At 32.8% G+C, this 16,139-nt stretch overlaps 1 long non-coding RNA gene across 2 annotated transcripts; it reads right to left on the bottom strand.

Moving 5' to 3' along the window:
- Window positions 1-3,022: 3,022 nt before the first annotated feature.
- On the bottom strand, window positions 3,023-6,573 carry LOC140020999 (uncharacterized). Of its 2 annotated transcripts, none has more exons than XR_011824958.1 (5): window positions 6,381-6,573; window positions 4,597-4,716; window positions 4,057-4,137; window positions 3,857-3,966; window positions 3,023-3,328 (listed from the first exon to the last, which is right to left on the bottom strand). It is a non-coding gene; the product is annotated as an uncharacterized lncRNA (long non-coding RNA). The 2 variants fall into 2 exon arrangements; XR_011824959.1 differs by having other exon boundaries at window positions 3,857-3,963.
- Window positions 6,574-16,139: the final 9,566 nt, after the last annotated feature.

Here is a 16,139-nt window from a genome sequence, read left to right as displayed (position 1 = left end):
AGAAACACAATTTTCTTGTAGTGCTAGTTTGACATTTCACCACAACAGAGGCCAACGACAACATTGATAATGTTGTGGTTTAACTGAGTATTAATAATTTGTGATTGTATTCACTCTTCATTATTGTGGATTATTACTCATTAAAATTTCTTTAATTATGTTGGTGAGTAAGGCAACTATTTTTGTCTAGAAATTTTCTTCTACTAAATGTTAAAATGTCAAATAATAAAATTCAATTTGACCCCTCCAACTTCATTACCACGATCTAAATACGACTAATATTACAAAATAATAGGAAATTACTTGTAATAAAGTGGGACATTTAGTTCTTAATGTATAAAATTCATCTCAAATTAATCCATAAAGTTAAATTCATATATAATTTTAGACTCCAAAATATAAAACTAGTCTTACTTTAGTCCCTAAAATACAAAATAATTCTTGCATAAGTATATAATTTGTGTCACTTCCTTCAACTTTTTTTTTTTTTAACTTAAGTGAGATAAATTTTATATCTTTATGGTTTCAACGTTGAACTAGGCTTGGGCTATAGTGATTAATTTGCTATGATAACCTTGCCAAATAAGTGATAAGCCACCGAATTATAAGCCATTTGTTCCTGTACCCATAAGCTAATGATATTGGTTTGATGTTTCGCTATAATAAACATATTTCTACTTTTGTAAATTCAAATCAATGTAGCAGATATTGATCTTTATTGTTCTTGGTTCGTGTTTTACTGTTGGATTTTCTTGCTAATTACGCAGTAGAGGGAACAAGTTATTGATAGAACTTTTCAGAGGAAACAAGTTATTGTAATCAACAAGATTTGATTACAGTAGCAAGTGACATGCATATGATAAAACATATAACTTATTGATACATCTCGGGCCTTCTTTTTCCGTGAGTAATCTGTGGTTCACACTTTTGAACTTATCATTGGTGATCAGTTACTTGAATCATGGTGAAAATAAATAAATAAGAGAATTACTTTTGAACCAATATATATCAAGGGATGAATTTTGCTGTATGTTTTGAACCAGTATATGCAGTTGAACAAGATCACTGCGAAACACTTTGTTTATTTAAGTTTCAAGAGACCTTTGTGGATCAGATTTTGAGTTTTCCTATGCCTCTTAATAACATTTCTTTTGAGAATTTCCTATGCCATTGATTGAACCTTAAAATGCTGATTTCAATTGATTTCAACCATCATACAATTTATACAATATCTCAATTTTGTTATATTTTTTAGGTTATATTTATTGGATAAGAGTTGGATGAACTCAGCAAATGGTCATTCTAAGGAGTATTTAGATGGTATCAATGATTTCATAGAATTTCCTAAGCAACATACAGGAGATGAAGGCATGATTCCTTGTCCTTGCAAACATTGCATGAATTCAAAATGGGGGACTCTCCGTGAAGTTAAATCACAATTAAAGTACCCAGGAATTGACAAATCATACACATTTTGGGTACATCATGGGGAATCTTTAGATAGTGATTAGGACAATGACGATGATAAGGATGATTTGGAGAATGACATAATTGAGCATAAAACTATAAATGAGCAAGATGAGGTTCAACAAATGTTAGAAGACAGGTAGAGGATTACTATTTTTGAAACTAGACCTGTTGGTCCAGAATATACTCCTGAAGTTGACACAGCCCAAGAAGATGAGATTGGTCAATTTAATAGGCTACTCAAAGACGCACAAGATGAGTTATACCCTAGTTGTAAGCTGTCACTATTGTCTTCACTTTTGAAATTGTTGCATGTGAAGTTACTACATAGATGGAGTAACAAATCATGGAATATGCTTGTTGAAGTGCTAAAAGAAATGTTACCAAAAGGTGAAAGGTTTCTTGTCAATTATTATGAAATTAGAAAAATTTTAGATGACATAGGTTTGGGATGTGTACGAATCCTTGCTTGCAAAAATGACTGTATATTTTGGAAGGAGCACAAAGACAAGCAAGAATGTCCAGTATGCCTAGAGTCAAGATGGAAAACTAATGACGGGAAAAGACAGATTCCTCACAAGATTCTACGGCACTTTCCATTGAAATTGAGATTACAGAGGTTATACATGTCAAAGCAGACAACATCAGACATGAACTAGCATAAAGAGAAACATATTATGGAGGAGAACACTATGAGACATACATCTGATTCTGAGGCATGGAAGCATATAGATAGGCAATTCCCTTGGTTTGCAGAAGATTCTCGTAATGTTTGACTTGGATTAGCAACCGATGGTTTTAATCCTTTTGGACATGGCCTGTTATTGTCATGCCTTACAATCTTCCACCTTGGCAGTGTGTGAGAGATGAATACTTTATGATGCCATTACTTATTCCTGGACCTAGATCTCCAGGAAAAGACATATGTGTATATGCGGCCATTGGTTGATGAACTTAGTGAACTCTGGGCAACTAGAATTAAAACTCACTACAAGAAATTTGGTCATCAGTGACAACTGATTATTATCACAGAAAATGTAAAAGTCGTCACTAACGTGTTTTATTGACAACATTTTAGTTGTCACAAAGTCGTCAGTGAATCTCTGTCGGTAAAGGTACACAGTCACAACATTAAATGTCGTCAGTAAATGTTATTCATTAGTGACAATATTTTTTGTCAATAATAAATACATATATAGTGACGACATTTCACCTTATCAATGATGCTCGTAGTAGTGTCGTCAGTAAAATCCTTTTCATAGTTGCCGTTGGTATTGATTGGTTACTCACAACTCTTTAGAGTCGTCACTAAAAATGGCTCTTTACTGACAACATTTATCATCACTATATACCTTTTTGTTATACACCCTATTTAGTGACAACTTTTTGTTGTTAGTGGAGAAATCTGATTAGTAACAATATATTGTCACTATGAAACCTGATACAAACGATTGTCCTAAAAGCAACCAATCCAACAATACATCAAATTAGAACCATATAAGGCCTGCTAGTTAATATCTAAAAGCATCCATTATACTAAAAAGGAATCCAACAATTCATCAAATCAAAAGAACCATAAAAGGCCTGCTAATTAATAGCTAAAAGCATCCATTATGCTACAAAGGACCAAAATATAATGTTTAAGTTCAATGTCATCCTACAAATACTACAATAGAAGTGGTACTGTGTAACCCAAATTGTTCATGCAAAGTCAATCAAGTTTACAAAAAGCATCCGAGCCTCAAAAGTCATAAAAACTTCCAAAACACTTCACGAGCCAAAAAAGCAGCTTTATCTTCATCCTTCTTGAGTCCACTTAGTAGCTGTGAATTTTGACAAAATCTGACATAGTAGCATTTGTCTGCGTAAAGTAGTATAACAATAGTAAGTAACAAGCATTTTGAAAAGGAAAAAATCTTAGATTTACTTATCACAAACTCAAATAATGAGTAGGAAATTAGTAAGGAAAAGAATAAAGAAGGTGATTAATTGTCATAACAAGAACAATATCCCAAATGAACTCAAAAGTTAGCTATTAAAGTATTAGTAATGTCAATAACTTATTTATATTCTATATGTTCTACTGAAGACGAAGGATTGTTACTTATAAAAATTAGCCATGGATAACATAAAACAATGATTCGCTGCAAATTGCTGTGCTACAATAACTTGATTAAGTTCATTCTTCAACCCGTAAAAGGTTATTTTAAATTAGCTTACTACCCAAAATTAAACCATCTATATAAATGCCCTCATTAAGTCAATTGGGCAGAAAATTATGTCCATGATTCATATTGCACTTGATTTGTACTATTACAAATCTACCTTATTAAAAGTATGGTCAGAAAAAGGTTTTGCCATGAATTTCGAGCATATGTGCTCTCATTACCTTGCTGCCTAGCTTCTAGTTGTGTTTAGAGATTTAAGCAGGCTCTGCATTTCATTCTGCTGTTTCTGCATCTAAGTTTGTTGGCTCACAAGTGTTTCCATCAGTTGCTGCTGAGATTGGATAGTCATTTCCAATTAAGTGCGCATGTGATCACAAAAACAAAGGAAAAAGGAAAAAAAAGAGAGTTCGTGTTAACTCACCTTAAAGTAAAAAATGCAGCTATATGGCAATCTCCTAGTGAGACATTGAGCCTATGTCCGTAGCTTCAATCACTGCAAAAGCTAATAATCACAGTACAAACAATTTAAGTTTTGGGAGTTTAATTCACATCAAATTGTACATATGCAGATTGATCTAGCAATACCTACAACTATCAATCTGAATAGAGCATTATTGCTCAAAAATTAAAGGATAGTCAAGCATAGTCATTACAATCATCTTTAGTCAAGCGTAATCTATATTTGAGCTAACCAGTCGTAAATGATTTTTATTAACTAGGGATGACTATGCTCTAGAGATTATTTCAACTAATCAAAATAATCTATGCTCCAGAGATGTCTTTTTAACAAGCAAAAAATAGAACATTTAGAGGATTAAATGAGACAAAATAGACCAAACAAGTTGCTAGATGGATTGCACAACTTTTTTAGAAATTAAGAGTAAATAGATGGATTGCACAACTTATTTGTGCTTAGTTTAATCTGTCAAAACCAAATCAAGGCATGTCCTGGTACCAATACCTTTTGCTCTTCATGGTATTTTGTAGGCCTTGTCCATAAGTCGCTCGTTGACTGAAGCTAAATTTACAGCAGAAAATGGACAAGTTAATTGCAGAGAATTACTCAACTCAGTGATCCAATCTGTACAAGAAGCCGGTGGATTAATTGATTATGCAGAGGTCAGGCATCATACGTAATTACATGAAAGTCTATACTACAATGCAACTTTTCTACAAAAATTCTGTTCAAAGCTGTATTTACATTAAATAAATAGATAACCGTTCTAGTTGCCACTTAACATATATCACTTTACTCTGGTATAGACTTGTAACAAATTAACTTTGCTTTCCTAAGACTAAAAAGTACCTAATAGTTAAGTGAAAAGCTATTGAGCTGATAAGCTCTCAATTAATTGAATGAAAAATAAGATAAGGATGATTTTTTCACCGCTCAGAATATGCAAAGGTGAACTCCATGATCCACCTATAAGACACAACTATGTATGTATCTATCTATAAAGTCATCTCATCTTAAACATCATGCCTCATTCTTAAGTGATTCAAGTTGAGTTGGTTAATTATCCACAGTGAAATTACAGCAGCACTATATATCAATCTCAAATAACAAGCCAAACTCCTAGTAGGTAAATACTAAATTGAACTAACTTGTGAAAGCTTTTAACTGGCTTTCCATTTTAGGTTAATGTGCTCAAGCTTTTCTTGTATCAAGGCATACAAGTTAAGACCCAACTAAAATGTGACTAATTCCATATCAGCTCCACTATTTTCCTATTGTCAAGACTATTTCAAGTGATTCTTTTAAGTTCATAAGACCCCAGATGAATCAGTAGATTATCATGATCACTTAATATTGTTTGGATAGCCATAGGTCTATAGCAATTGCCTTTCCTTGTATCATTTCCAACATCTTTTAAGTGAAGTGACATAATGCAGTAATAGGAACACAAAGGACTCGTATGGTAGACATAATGCAGATTGACCTAACTATTAAGTGAAGTGACAAATTTGACTATATATTTAGATGTTTAGAACAACAGGAGGAACACAAAGGACTGGTATGGTAATGGTTGAAGTTAGTATCATAAAGCCCACCATCAAATCCATCTTACAAAAATCTATTTTTTCCTTTTTTTCTTAATGAGATCGCTTTTTGGGAAATAGGAAAAAATTACCACTCCAAATCAAACAAACAAGAAACAGGGCCATACACGCTTTGGCAATGTGAAGGAGAAAGCACACTCCAACTAAATAAATAGTTTATTGGTGAAATTCCCATTGCAGTTAACCAAATTTCAACAAAACAAAAGATATCTTTGACAGTACAAAAATTTTCACCAAACCTTGTACCTAGATCTTGAGCTACTTATCCACTTAATTAAATCCCGAATCACTATTTTTCATTTCCCTCTTAACCTAACACCATTCTACCAACTAGTTTCCTCGCATGCAACCACTCACTACCAAAAAATTCACAAAATCACTCCTAATTCTCTTCCATTCCCACTAACACAAAAAATGAAACACTAAATTTGCCCTCCTAGGCCCATCACAAATCGGTATGTACCCACAATCGAATCTCTCTAAAGCCCCTTGTCTTGTATAAGAAAAAGTTGGGAAAAAATTTTAGGGTAGAAATCCACAACAAAACAAATTCCACAATCAGGAGATGACTCCATCCATAAATCAAAAGAAACCCAAAAAAATTGGAGAGAAATTTTTAGCAAAAAATTAATTAGGGCAAAAAATTTGGGAAAAATTTCAGGAGAAAAAAGAGAAAGGGCGGACCTTCTATTGTAGAGCGTTGGTGGTAGAGGAAGTCTTCGATTCAGCACTGCAGAGCCATAATCAATCAACAGATATAAGGAGGAGAAGTTCTTCTATTTTGTTTGGCAAAGATGAAGAGATGAAGAGGGAGAAACTCATTTTGGTTCTAAGTGTTGGGCGTATAGTGTATAGTGAAAGAGTACTAGGAGCCGGTCTCGATTTCTAAGTGTTTTATGTACACCCGCGCCTCTTCTTTGTTTACTCACTTTTAATGAAATTTCAATTCCTTAGCTTCCCCCCTTTCTTGTTTAGTTGCAAAATTTCAAATAAAGTTTTTTAGTTTTACTTTTTAGTTGAAGTATAATTTTAGTAATATATAATATTATTAATTTCTATTTGTTTATCTTTTTTGAAACTATTCATAAAGGATGAGAAATTTGCTGCATTAATACTAGTGGTAAATGTACATTTTTCTACTTCAAATAGTTCGCTTTTTCATGATATCAAATAGCTCATCCAGTGTTAATATTCACGTCATTGTCTAGAAATTGTGAAATTACTACAACTTATTTATGTTTCTTTCATTATTTTAGCCTAATAGTACAGTAGTATTTTCAATTATTTTACATTGAGAAGCACGAATTTTGATGGCTATTCTTGCTTTAAATTATTGTACGATAACCTGAAACTTGTCATAAAACATGACTTTTTGCAGTGAATTAGACTTTTGTCAAAAATTACCTTGTCATAAAAAGTACCTTTTGCAATACCGTAGTTCTTAAAGTCAACTCTTTCTTATTAAAAGTTTTTTTAAAAAAAGATCAATTAGATAGGAAAAATATTTTTTCATAAATAATTCATTTACTATTAGTCAAACATAAAACTTCACATTTAATTTATTTCCTTTGACTAAAAAATAAATAATTAAAGCAATAAATTGATTTAATTAATTAACTAAAGAGTTTAGGATTTATTTGCTTTAATAACTAGTTCAATTTACAAACTCTTACAGCTTAACATTTTTCAGGTATTGGGAAATTAACTACAAAATTTCTTTAGTCTTTTTTCCTTTAACAAGTCATTATTTGACAAATTAATATGACCAATTTGACTAAACTAGTCAAATTGCGAATTCATATGAAAATCAAGAGGCTCGAAATTGTATGATAGTCAAACAGTTTCATTAGAAACAAATCAATATTAATATTAATATATTGCCAAAGTTGTAAAAATTCTAAGATAGTTTAGTAACAACATATAATTATCACTAAAGCTATCCATTATTATAGTGACAACAGAGAGTTGCCAGTAACGAAAGTACACAAGCTTCAGTGACGACATTGCAAAGTTGTCAAAAAAAATAGAGCTAGTAATAGTGATGATATTCATCAAGTCGTCACTAAAAGTATTCACCAATAACTCCGGCTCTCTTGGATCTTGTTAGAGGGAATATGTTTGTGATGACAAATACAAGTCGTCACTAATTAGTTAGCTCTATGAGACATTTGTGACGACTTTCAAAGTTGTTGGTAGAGGATCTCATTCTGTGACAACTTTTCTGTTGTCACTAAGAAATGTTGTCACTGATGACCAAATTTCTTGTAGTGACTATTGATTCTAGCACAGGTGAATATTTTACATTACATTTAGCAGTCCTGTGGACTATAAATGACTTCCCAGCATATGGTGATTTATCAGGATGGAGAACTAAAAGATATAAAGCATATCCAAATTGTAGAGATCGGACATCCTCACACAGATTAAGAGAGAAGATAAGCTACACGGATCATAGAATTTTTTTGCCAAAAAATCACAAATGGAAGAGAAGTCCAAACTTCAATGGCAAGCATGAAAGAAGCTTAAAACCTACAGAGTTATCTGGTAATGAAATTTTAGCCCAGATACTACCCTTGAAAAATAAAAAATTTAGAAAGCATCCAGAAAAAAAGAAAAGAAACGTGCACCTGAGGAAGGTAATTGGACAAAAATGAGTATTCTGTTTGAGTTGCCATATTGGAAAGTTCTCAAATTGCACCACAACATTGATGTAATGCATACTTTGAAAAACATATTTGAGAACTTATTTGGAACTATGTTGAATATTGAAGGAAAAACAAAAGGCACATACAAGGCTCGATTAGATTTGCAAGACATGAATATCCGACCTAAATTACACTTGCAATTGAAGAATGACAAGTATGTGAAGCCTACAGCAAATTATACATTATCTAGAAAAGAGTACTTTGAATTTTTCAAATCTATTAGGTTTCCAGATAGTTTTGCATCTAACATTTCTAGATATGTGAATGTCGATAACTGCAAAGTATCGAGATTAAAAAGCCATGATTGTTATGTTCTTTTGCAAAAAATACTTCCTATTAGAATCCGTGGATACTTGAATACAGATATTCAAAATGTTGTAATTGAACTTATTGGTTTCTTTCAGAGTTTGTGCTCACAAACTTTGAGGATGGATGATCTAAAAGAATTAGAGAAACAAATTAAACTAGTGCTTTCCAAATTGGAAATGATTTTTTCACCTACATTTTTTGTTATTATGCTTCATCTTGCTGTGCCATATTGAACAAAGACAATTGAACAAAAGAAGAAACATGAGGGCACATGAGGACCATATTGAACTGTATAATATTACTGATCCTGACACCACTCCCTCAGATACACCAAATGATGAAAGTTATTATTGTATCTAACCAGTGATAAGTCATATCAATAGCAGTCATAATGAATAAAGAAAGGTCTTGATCTAAATTGGAAATGATTTTCTGTTATTATGTTATTATGCTTCATCTTGCCAAATGAAGCAATGCTTGCAGGTCTTGTTCAATATAGACGGATGTTTCCAATTGAAAGGCGAGTTCCTGAATCAAAATTAATTTTAATAACTACATCAATTGTTTCTTTTAAATTAGTGACTCTCGCTCTATTTTTTTTGGCTTAGAAGTCTTAAGGCAACTGATCGGAATAGAGCTCGACCTGAAGGTTCAATTGCAGATACGAATATTGTGGACGAGTCTCTAACCTTTTACTCAAAGTATCTCCAAGGAATTGAGACTAGATTTAACCGCGTGGAGCGATACTATGATGGGAAAGATCCTCGTGAGGGGCGGATTTCCATACTTTCACATAAATTTCATCCATTTGCAAAATCAGATTATGTTACTTTGGGAGAATGGGAGTATAACTTGCTGCATTGGTATGTATTGAACAATTGTGAAGAGTTGAGACCGTATGTTGAGTAAGTAAATTTTGAAAATTTTGTTTTTTATGTGATTGATAATTTTCATGTTACATGTACAATTTTGATGTATATTTCTCTTTCAGTGAACACCAGGAGGAACTGATAGCAAAAAATTCAACTTTAAAATCTCAAGATATATAGCTAATGCAAAAGAAAACATTTCCATTATGGTTTGAGAAATGAGTAAGTTATATGCATTTGAATATGTTATTTTTGTATATATTTGAGGAAAAGACTAACAAGTACTTTTTTATTTTTTTAGATTCGAAGTTTATGTAAGCGAGGTAGTTTACAAGATATTAATGATATAATATTCTCTTGCATTGGGTCCTGACAAGCGCGTTGGAATATACTCTGGCTGTATTGTAAATGGAATAAAATTTCTCAACAAAAGAAGTGATGCTTTCCTGAGTGATTCAAAATAGTGGGGTGTGTGCAGAAGGATCTCATAAAGATAAGGATATTATTTTCTATGGCATTGTCAAGATAAAGATAAGGATAAGGATCTCATTGTAAGTGAAGTTATTGAATTGACCTATGTGAACAACAATTATCAAGTTGTTTTGGTCAAGTTCAAATGGTTTGATTTAGATAAATTCAAACCTGTGCCAATTGATGGTTTTTTTACTAGCATCAATATCAGTAGAAAGTGAAGTGATCCCTATATCCTTGCTATACAGGCTCCTCAAGTTTTCTACGTGCAGGATACAAATTGAGAGAGGATTGGCATGTTGTACAAAAGGTCCATGGTCGACATTTGTTTGATCCATCTTGGTTCAGTACATCTCAAGACAATGTGAGGATCCGAAATTATCTTATTTTATTTTATTTTACTGGCTTAATTAATTATTTACTCACCCGTTCTCTCTAAATATTTTATTTCAACCTTTTTAGACCCAATTACATGAAATCATGGCTTACATGTATTTTTTAAATGACTTGTTTCGAAAATTAATTTTTGGAAAGCTAGATTAGTGAGAATAGCGATACACGTTTGGAGATAATAACCGATTTGAGAGTACAATAAGCTTGGAAAATTAGAGACTTGTACATTAGCCTTGAAATAGGTATTTTTATGTTTAAGTGCTCAAGTGATAGTTAGTTATACTATCGTTATAAGAATTTCTTGAAAAATTCATTTTATCGCACACAAATCGAAAGTACGCGTTTTCACACACGCGATTAATTAAGGGACTTTAGACCTTTATTTTTAGACTATTAAGAGTGAATAATAATAGTATGAATGAAAGTGCATTAGAAGTTTAGTGTATAAGTGAAATAAACCCGAGAGGAAATGAGCACGAAACGCGCGCGTGCGTGCGGGAAAAAGAGTTGACCTTTGAATCAATGAGAGCCACACATTTTAGTTTCTCATGGGAGCATCATACTAGATTAAAACCCTCCACATGCTTACCTCAATTGGCGCCTCTTTTGCTCCCATTTCAGCGTGCAACAACAAGGGAAAAGAACCAAACTTGCTCATCAAATTTCTTCTCCAAATCGTCATCAATCCTTCACCATTTCACCTCAAATTTTAACCACACTTAGCTAACCACTTGGAGACCACATCAAGCTAATAAAGGAGGCTGCTCTCACGGTTTTACTTTGGCTAAGGAGGACCAAAAATTTGTGCTTAGTTCATCAAGAGAGGTAATAGATGATCAACCTTGAAATTCCTGGTTTATGAAAGTAGTATTGCACTTATAAGTTTGTATTTCCATGTGGGTAGCTTTATTTATGTTGGATTTTGGTGTGTGGGCTCTATGAACTCCCATTATGGTTGGATGGACTGATTTGTTATGTTTTGATGATATTAATGTTGGTTTAGTGCTTAATTTAGTGGAATAATGTTGTGCTGTTGGTGGAAACTCAAAGGGGAGAGAAGATGAAAATTTTCCATTTCTGCCCCTGTGTTGTCCGTGACCCTTAGAGTGATTTTTCGTGGTTCTAATGACATGGTTATGATGTATATATGTTGTGTGGGTTGTGTAGAAAGTTTCATCAAAAAATAACGTGATTTGGTTGGCCAAATGATGTGTTTTCTGAAATCAGCAAAACTGGAAATTTTTCCCGTAACTGCTCTGGCAGTGTTCTTGTTTTCGCTATAACTTTTTCCTCCGATGTCGAAATTGGGTGCTGTTTGTGGAAATGGAAACTAGACATTCCCAGCTTTCCAACGGTATAAAATGCATGTTCTGTTTCCACCTGAGTCATCCATACTAATAGTTTAAACATGACTGTCCTGTTTCACGTCTACACTGGGAGCTCTGTTTTGAGCAGCGAATTGATGCTCAAATGTGAGCTAGTTGTGGACAAATTTTGAAAATGATTTCCTGTAAGAAATTGTAGCCTTATAAATTTAGTTTTCAATGCCACCAACCACGCTCAATTCCGAGTTGAATTGAGTGATTTATGACCAGAATTCAAAACTGACTTTGTGGGAGAAAACCCTCATGTTGGACAGATTTGTAACCAATTTTGATTTGAGATTTGCTCTTCGAAATTCTTGGTTTAAATCACCTACCAAATGTATCTTGGATCCTTATTAGACCTGGTTAGTATAAATGAGACATGTTTTAAGCATTTTATTGGTCAAAGGTTTGAGAAAAAGAAAACTAGTGGTGCAAGGCAGCTTTCCCTTGGAGATTTAGAAACTTTGATGGTTTTGTTAACCAACTTCCCGAATGAATTTTCCTATGAAATTTTGTAGAGGAATAGACCTTATATGGTAGTGTAATACTGCTAATTTCGGTGCCATTCCGAGTCTGTTTCAATGCTTAACCAGAGTCCCAAAGTTTGTGATTTGAACCTGGAAATTGCCTAAAAGTTTTGATTTTTCGGCAACTTTGAGCTGCTATATCTTGGTGCTCAAAACTCTGATTCTTGATCCTCTTGTTGTGTTTTAAACTTTTTTTATGACTCTAATTAAGTTCCAAATTTCAAAGGTTGGTTCATATTGTGTGAATTTTGCAGAATTTCCAAACTTTGCAAAAAACCAACCCCAAAACTGTCTCGCAAGCCAAATCAGCAACTTTGAGACAAATTTTGAATACCTTCCATTTGGAATCATGGAAAAGTGTCTTCTAGAAACTTTTAATACTTTGGAATTAGTTTCCAACGGTACCAAGTTTTTCAATTTTGAGCCCATAGACAGTGAGATCTTATTTTTCAAAGTTTACTTGCCGAATCTGAAATTTCCGAACTTAAAGGAAATTGAGGGTTTCGAACTCTCCATTTTCCTCCGATATTGCTAGACCATTTTACACTTGATTTCAAGGTGAAAATCAGATTTCTCTTGTGTTTTTGAAACCCACTTCCGAGCCTCGATTATAAATAATTAAGGTTCAATTCATGAATTCTCCTCAAATTGTATACTAGTACAACCTTCTTTGATAAGTAGGGGTTCTAAGTGATAGTGTATAATAATTGATGGTTATTTGCTCAGGCGCCCAAGGAGACGTTCAAGAGGAACTCGAAGTGGACGCCTAAACACTTTTTTGCGTACTTACTCACTTGTTCTGAATAGGTGAGTGTTCTATATAGGAGTACGTATTTTGAATAAGTCTATGACATGCTTATCCCATAGTCATTAAGTGTTAAGTGTTACATGTTAAGTATTTACCACACTCATGCATATCTAAATAAGGTATACTTGAATTACTCGATATGAAATGTTTGAAGAGCATATTTACGTGACTATTTGAGCTACTCGATATGAAATGCTTGAAGAGCATATTTACGTGACTACTTGAGCTACTCGATATGAAATGCTTGAAGAGCATATTTACGTGACTACTTGAATTACTCGACATGAAATCCTTAAAGGGCATATTTATTTAATATGTCTATCAATTAACCGTGATTACTTACCGTTAACCGTTAACCGTAATTACTTACCGTTTATCAATTTACTTGATTACCTGCTTATGTGATTACTTGACTATTTGATTACTTGATTACCGTAAATTATATGTTCATATGAAATTGTCCACCATTTTAAGGCGAGTGTGTACTTTATCTCACTCGACCTACTAAAATGATAAATTTTTACTGTTTATCGGTTTACTTGATTACTTGTGCATGTTGTAAGCTCTAAGCTGAACTGGGCCCTACCCTTGGTTACTAACCTACTCGAGCCAGGACTGGGCTCGGTCGGGTAGGTTGGAACCCTGGGCCACCGTTTCGGTATACTCGAGTACTACCACTGGAGGGATAAGGTGATGGCCAGACCAACCGAGGGGATCCGGAAGTTATAAGGTGCAAATGACGGACATGGTTCCACTGGAACACCGTATCCTTCAATGTGTGTTTATTTTGCATAGAGATAACTATTTCGTGCAAATGTGCCAACGTGCAAATCTTGACTCATACCTGTGACATGCTCAAATTACTCGTACCATGATAATTGTCTCATGTTAATATGTCATACCTGTGATATGGTCAAAGTACTCGTATAATGATAATTGTCTCATGTTCATGAGCCAACGTGCAACCCTGAACCATACATGTGGTATGCTCAATTAGTTGATTTATTAGAACTGCTAGAGTGTCTTGGAACCTCACTGGGCTGTGTAGCTCATCCCACGTTTTTGTTCTCTTTAATAGGGTTCGAGACCAAGAGTGCTCGTGAATAGTACTAGATAGCTTTCTTTTAAAAATTTTAAGTTGTATTATAGCGGATGGTTATAGTATATATTCCGTTGGATTGTACTTAAGCTTGAAAGCTAAATAATTGTAAGTGTGAAATATTTTGGAGTACTTTAATTATGTATTGAAGTTATTTGAAGTATTCCGAGTTTTGAATTGTAGATTGTACCGAGTCCTGGCGAGAGTTGGGCAGGCGTCCCGCGGATACCCTTTGGTTCGTCTTAGGGAGAAGTGGGGGCGTCACAGACAATCTATTGGCTGACAATCAGCTAGTTCATGTAGATGCTTATCAGGGAGATGAATTATTTAATATACAAATTATTGACGAAATTGGTGAACCAGGTTCTCTAATTAGGGAAGATGTTGATGATGAATTTGTTGTTGTGGATGATCACGAAGTAAGACAAAAAACTGAACATCTTGTTTCAGGAATAAAACAGTGAATTTGAGACAAATGATAGTGAGGATGATGGCACACTTGATGATTATTATGATGAAAATGAAGTTGATTTGGACAAAACTTTAGATAGTGACAAGGAATATATTATTCAAACTATAATTTTGTTAGGAAATATTATAGTGTATTAGTTCATAAATATGATCATGAACTCCAAAAAATATCTTTAATATTGTTTATGTATGTTATTTTCTATGCAACTAATGTTTTTATAAAAAAAATTTTTGAAGTGTTTTTTATGCATATGAAAATTGTTAACATTTCATTGAATTTTTAATTAAGTAATTTACTATATTAGTGTAGAAAGGTTATTGGCACTTACACTTTTTAAATTGTTGATATTTAACCAAATTCTTGCCATTAGAATTTAAAAAATTAACTTCAATTTTCAAAAACTATAATTTGCAACCACTTTATCTTTTGGTCGCCAATCTATTGAATTGGGAATTAACTATCATACAAGAAAGATTAGATATGTAATAGTTGTCAAACACAAATTTGGCTGCTAAAGCACTTTCAAATATGACATCTTCTTTTTGCAAAATTTTTGCGATCGACTTAAGTTTTGTCACAAATTTGCTTTTACAAATTCAAATAAAATAAAAAATAATTTCATGTCATTTATTGAACACTATCTTTGATCAATAATAAATCAAATATTTTGCAACTAAAATTTGGTTGTTATACCCATTAGATGGTTGCCAAATAAAATACCGTGAAAATAAATTTTGACACCAAAGTTTTAGCAATCAAATTGGGAACCAAAATCTTTGTTTGGTTGCCAATACTTTTCTAAATTTATTTTCTGCCACCAAAGAGATTTTGGTCACTTTTTATATGTTTTAGCAGCCATATTCTTTTTCTCGCTAAATTTTTTATTGCTGAAACCCTTTTTTGTTGTAGTGAGTGAATTGCAAGCTATAGTCGCTCGTCAAACGTGATACTTAGTGTTACTTAATGCTTATTCTCAATTAATTATTTTAACCAATTATAGATTCTGAATTTAGATAATTAATTTTTATGATATTTTTTATTGCTTTTATACTTTGTTTATAGATTTTTTAAAGACAAAAAAACTAAAATCTATAATCACTTAAAGAGTAGCTTTTACTGATTCTAATTATCTCTATAATCAGTTTCTATAAAATCTAAAGCAACCGAAAACAAGGCCTTATTGTTAGTTTTTTTAAAAAAAAAAAATTTCTATTAAGGTAGGGGTGAAATTTAAGTAGTAGAGATAGGGCAAGAGGCTTAGAACCTAGACCTCTAATTTTTTAATATTAGAATTTTTTTTTAGTGTTAACAGAATATTTTTTAGTTGTGAGAACCCAAAAAAAAAAAACATTTTCACATTTTCTCAGTATTATTTTATTTTATTTTTTTTGCCTCCATTTTCTACTTTCCTTGGAAATATTAA

Source organism: Coffea arabica, chromosome 11e, assembly GCF_036785885.1.
Source record: "Coffea arabica cultivar ET-39 chromosome 11e, Coffea Arabica ET-39 HiFi, whole genome shotgun sequence".
In the NCBI taxonomy this organism is placed as follows: domain Eukaryota; kingdom Viridiplantae; phylum Streptophyta; class Magnoliopsida; order Gentianales; family Rubiaceae; genus Coffea; species Coffea arabica.
The sequence above is the reverse complement of the archived record's forward strand: the minus strand, read 5'-3'. Positions and strand labels throughout refer to the sequence as shown.